The 5,301-nt window shown below is 46.7% G+C and overlaps 1 pseudogene; it reads right to left on the bottom strand.

The window, feature by feature from the left end:
- Window positions 1–588: 588 nt before the first annotated feature.
- On the bottom strand, window positions 589–2,140 carry LOC132476498 (zyxin-like; annotated as a pseudogene).
- Between the last annotated feature and the right edge of the window lie 3,161 nt (window positions 2,141–5,301).

Below are 5,301 nucleotides of genomic sequence, written 5' to 3'. Positions count from 1 at the left end.
CCTTTTTTCTTTTGCCCTATCCAGGTACGTGGGGAGTTTCTTTCCTTTTGGGAAGTCTGAGTTCTTCCAGCGTTCAGTAAGTGTTCTGTAGGAGTTGTTCCACATGTAGATGTATTTTTTTTTCTGGAAAACATATTTTATTTGTAACTGTAGCTAAAACCTGACAGCACAGGGGTTTGTGGGAACATCCAGGCTGGTGAGCATAGCCCAGCCTCCCAGCAGGTCAGGACGTTTTCTGGCCCTCAGCAAGCAGAGTAAGAGGCTGCTCGAGTGCCAGTCGAGGGCATCAGTGCATCAGTGAAAGCAGCAGAACTCAGTCTGGTGCCTGCTCAGGTGGGGTACCTAGACTATGGTGGGTGGTCCCTGCAGGATTGGGGAGGACTGAACCTCAGGTCAGGGACTCTGCAGCCCTAGGCCATGCTGGGTCCCTGAATCAGGACACAAGGGATACTGGGGTGGGGGTTGGTATGGAGGGAGGTGTTGGACATCAAAAAATAACTGTGGGGAGGGTGAAGAGGGGCTGGTCTCATTGTGGATGGTCTGTTAATGGGGAATGGATTTGCAGTCAAGAAGGGGGCCAGTCCTCACTCAGGTCTGGGCTCTGGCAGTGTGGCATTTCCAGCAGAGCATGTGGCCATCCAAGGGGAGCAGCCATTGTCATCCACCTTAATGGACAGTGGCTTCCCACAGTCCTCACAATTGTAGCACTTCATATGGAAGTTCTTGTCCAGAGCAACCACAGACACAGTCTCCTCTCAGCCAGGCTTGGGCATGATCGGCTCTGCGCAGATGGAGCACCTGAGAGCATACTTCTTGTGGTAATTGGGGATGCAGTGGGACCAGTTGGCCTAGTCCACTATGAAGGAGGTGGCCTCAAGGGGGCAGGCACAGACCACACAGGTGAAGCACTGTGGGTGGTAGGCTTTGCTTGTGGCCCTTAGCATGTGGTCAGTGATGGGCTGCCTACAGGTGTTGCCCTTCTCCAGGGTGTCAGTATAGCAGCCCTCACAGTACAGCTCCCCCTCCAGGCTGTAGAACTGCTGTCCCTGCAGCTGCTGCTCACACTGATGGCAGGTAAAGCAGGTGATGTGGAACAGCTGCCCCAGAGCGTGCGCTGCAGGTTGAGCACGTTCCAGGGGCTGGTGACACCGGCCACAGAACTCGTTGATGGCCACGTTCTGTCTCTGAGGATGCTCTGTGTCCTGCATCAGCTGCTGGGTCAGCTGCTCCAACTCATCCACCTCTTTCAGAGTCAAAGGTCATGGGGCTCCAGAGGGGCACACCTGGTTTTGGTTTTTAGCTGGTGGGGGCACTGGGTGCTGCTTCTCCTGCACTTGGGGTTTCTCCTTCTGCTGGGGGGCTGAGGGGAGCCTGTGCCAGTGGAAGAGGGAGCTTCAGGGGGCCCCAACTTCTGATTGGGCTGTGACCTGGGTCAACCTGGAGCTCCAGCGCTGAAATTGGAAGCCACAGAAGTAAACTTGGGAGTCACTGGAGAAAACTTGGTGGCTGGAGATGGGGCATGGGGACTTCGAGGCTGGGTGTTAGCCAAAGGCACAGGCTGGGGCTAGGCCTGGAGCTGGGGCTAGACATGGAGTTTGGACCTGAGGCCTGGCCTGGGGCCAGGGCTGGGACTGGGGCTGCACATGGAAATGTATCTGACTCTGAGGCTGAACCTGGGAGCTAGAAGGGGACTTCCAGGGAGGCAGAGGTGCTGTGCCCCCAGTTGCAGGCTTAGAACTGGACTTGGAAATGAATGGAGTGCTGACTGGTGGTGATACACATCCAGATGACATCCAGGCTTTGATGAGATCATTGTTGGTCATGTCATCCAGCAATGAAGACAGAGAGTCAATCTCCAGATCAGTACTGCTCACCTTCTCCCTGGGCTGTGGTGGGAGCTGTATGGGGGCCTCAGGTCCTCCCTCCTCCACTAGCAGAGACAGTGGGGAAGGGAAGATCTCCTCTCTAAATGTGCAGTGGGAAATGGTTCCTCAATTGGGGGAGGGGGAGGTGGGAAGCCACCTCCCAGAGCGCCCTCGGCATCATTGGCCTCCCCAAGCATGGGAGGAGGTGGTAAGGGAAAGTCTTCTGGGGGTGGCGGGGGAATCTTGTCCACCCGGCCCATCTGTGCACATTGGGCCCCAGTGGCCGAGGAAGGCTCACACTCACCAGTCTGGAAAGGATTCAATTTGGGCTTTGGGGCCACCACCGGCTGAACTTCTTCTGCGGGGTATAAAAAACTGGAGCCGAGATGGAGATCATGCGAGGTGGGTGGAGGGCCGCTATGGCCAGGCCCAGTGCGGGCTGGAGCATCTTGGGTGGCCACCTCGCAGCTGGGTCCACGGACTCTGCATCTTTAGATGCAGTTTTGATGTATTTGTGGGGAGGAAGGTGATTTCCAAGTCTTACACCTACACCATCTTGAAGTGTTGGAAGTTTTTAAATCACACTTTCAATTTCAGTACTTGTGATTGGTCTGTTCATATTTTCTGTTTCCTCCTGGTTCAGTCTTGGAAAATTGTACCTTACAAAATTTGTCCATTTCTTCTAGGTTGTCCATTTTATTGGCATATAGTTGCTTTTAGTATTCTCTTATGATCATTTGTAGTTCTGTGGTGTCAGTTAACTTCTCCTTTTTCACTTCTAATTTTATTGATTTGAGCCCTTTCCCTTTTTTTTTTTCTCTTGAGTCTGGCTAAAGGTTCATCAGTTTTGTTTACTTTTCAAGCAACTAGCTTTTAGCTTTATTGATCTTTTCTATTGTTTTCTTCATCTCTATTTCATTTATTTCTGCTCTGATTTTTATGATTTCTTTCCTTCTGCTAACTTTGTGTTTTGTTTGTTCTTCTTTCTCTAGTTGCCTTACGTGTAAGGTTAGGTTATTTATTTGAGATTTTCTTTCTTTCCTGAGGATCATTGTGTTTTTGTTTTCATATTTCTCTAGGTATTTTTTGATTTCCTCAATGATCCGTTGGTTGTTTAGTAACATATTGTTTAGCCTCCATGTTTTTGTGTTTTTTACAGTGTTCTTCTTGTAGTTGAGTTCTAATTTCATACCATCAGTGTTGGAAAAAATGCTTGATATGATTTCAATTTTCTTAAATTTACAAGGTTTGCTTTGTGGCCCAGCAAGTGATCTATCCTGGAGAATGTTCCATGTTCTTGAAAAGAACGTGTATTCTGCTGCTTTTGGATGGAATCCTCTATAAATTAAGTCTATCTAGTCTAATGTATCATTTAGGGCTTGTGTTTCCTTATTGATTTTCTGTCTGGATGATCTGTCCATTGATGTAAGTGCAGTGCTAAAGTCCCCCACTATTATTGTGTTACCATTGATTTCTCCTTTTATGGCTGTTAGTATTTGTCTTATCTATTGAGGTGTTCCTATGTTGGGTGCATATATATTTACAATTGTTATATCTTCTTGGATTTATCCCTTGATTATTATTTACTGTCCTTCTTTGTCTCTTGTAACAGTCTTTAGTTTAAAGTCTATTTTGTTTGATATAAACATTGCTACTTCAGCTTTCCTTTGATTTCCATTTGCATGGAAATGGGGTTCTATCTTGTTCCTTTGACTGGAATATACTCCTCTGCCATCTCATTTTGTCTAACTTTCTGTGTTTGTGGTCCCACAGGCTGCAGGATTGTAGTTCCTATTGCTTCTGGTGTCTGCCCCCGGTGGGTTATACTGGTCTAAAAGGCTTGTGTGGGCTTCCTGGTGGGAGGGACTAGTGCCTGCCCACTGGTAGGTGGAGCTGAATCTTTTCCCTCTGGTGGGCAGGCCATGTGAAGGGGTTTATTTAGAGGTGGCTGTGGGTGCAGGAAGACTTTAAGCAGCTATCTGCTGATGGGTGGACTGTGTTCCTGCCCTGTTGTTAAGTCTGAGGCATCCCAGCACTGGAACCCACAGGCTGTTGGGTAGGGCCAGGTCTTGGCATCAAAATGGTGGCCTGCAGGACAGCGCATGCCAATGAGTATTTCCCAGTGCCTCCACCACTGGTGTCTTTGTCCCTGCAGTGGGCCACAGCTGCCCCCTACATCCCCAGGAGACACTCCAGAACCAGCAGGTAGGTCTGGCCCAGGTTCCTGTGAAGTCACTGTTTTGTCCCCCTGGGTCCTGGTGCATACAAGACCTTGTGTGCACCCTCCAAGAGTGGTGTTTCTGTTTCCTCCAGTCCTGTTATCAAGCCCTGCTGGTTTTCAAAGCCAAATGGTCTGGGGCTCCTCCTCCTGATGCCAAACTCCCAGGCAGGGGAGCCTGATGTGGGGCTCAGAATTCTTATTCCTCTGGGAGAACCTCTGCAATATAATTATTTTCCAGTTTGTGGCTCACCCAACTGGCAGGTATGGAATTTGATTTGATTATATCATGAAAGCCTCCCTCCTATTGTCTTGTTGTGTCTTCTTCTTTGTGTTTGGATGTAGAATATCTTTTTTGGTAGGTTCCAGTCTTTTTTTCATGGTTGTTCAGCAGTTAGTTGTGATTTTGGTGTTTACTTGAGAGGAGGTGAGATCAAGTCCTTCTACTTCACCATCTTGTCTGAGAGCCCATTTCTCTCCAGTACTTAGATTATTAATTTCAGATCTTTCCTCTTTTCTTATGTAAGTATTTAGTCCTATAAATTTCCCTCTCAGCACTGTTAACTGCATCCTACAAATTTGGTACATTGTGATTTCATTTTCATTAAACACAATTTCATTTCTTCTTGAATATTTCTTTAAGAAATCTTCTTTAGGAAGATTTCTTCAATAAGTGGTGCTGGGAAAACTGGATAGGGACATGTATAAGTATGAGATTAGATCACTCCCTAACACCATACACAAAAATAAGCTCAAAATGGATTAAAGACCTAAATGTAAGGCCAGAAACTATCAAACTCTTAGAGGAAAACATAGGCAGAACACTCTATGACATAAATCACAGCAAGATCCTTTTGGACCCACCTCCTAGAGAAATGGAAATAAAGACAAAAATAAACACATGGGACCTAATGAAACTTCAAAGCTTTTGCACAGCAAAGGAAACCATAAACAAGACCAAAAGACAACCCTCAGAATGGGAGAAAATATTTGCAAATGAAGCAACTGACAAAGGATTAATCTCCAAAATTTATAAGCAGCTCATGCAGCTCAATAACAAAAAAACAAACAACCCAATCCAAAAACGGGCAGAAGACCTAAATAGACATTTCTCCACAGAAGATATATAGATTGCCAACAAACACATGAAAGGATGCTCAACATCTTTACTCATTAGAGAAATGCAAATCAAAACTACAATGAGATATCATCTCACAC

Source organism: Mesoplodon densirostris, chromosome 16 (assembly GCF_025265405.1).
Source record: "Mesoplodon densirostris isolate mMesDen1 chromosome 16, mMesDen1 primary haplotype, whole genome shotgun sequence".
Classification (NCBI taxonomy): Eukaryota; Metazoa; Chordata; class Mammalia; order Artiodactyla; family Ziphiidae; genus Mesoplodon; species Mesoplodon densirostris.
This window is presented reverse-complemented; position numbering and strand designations above follow the sequence as displayed.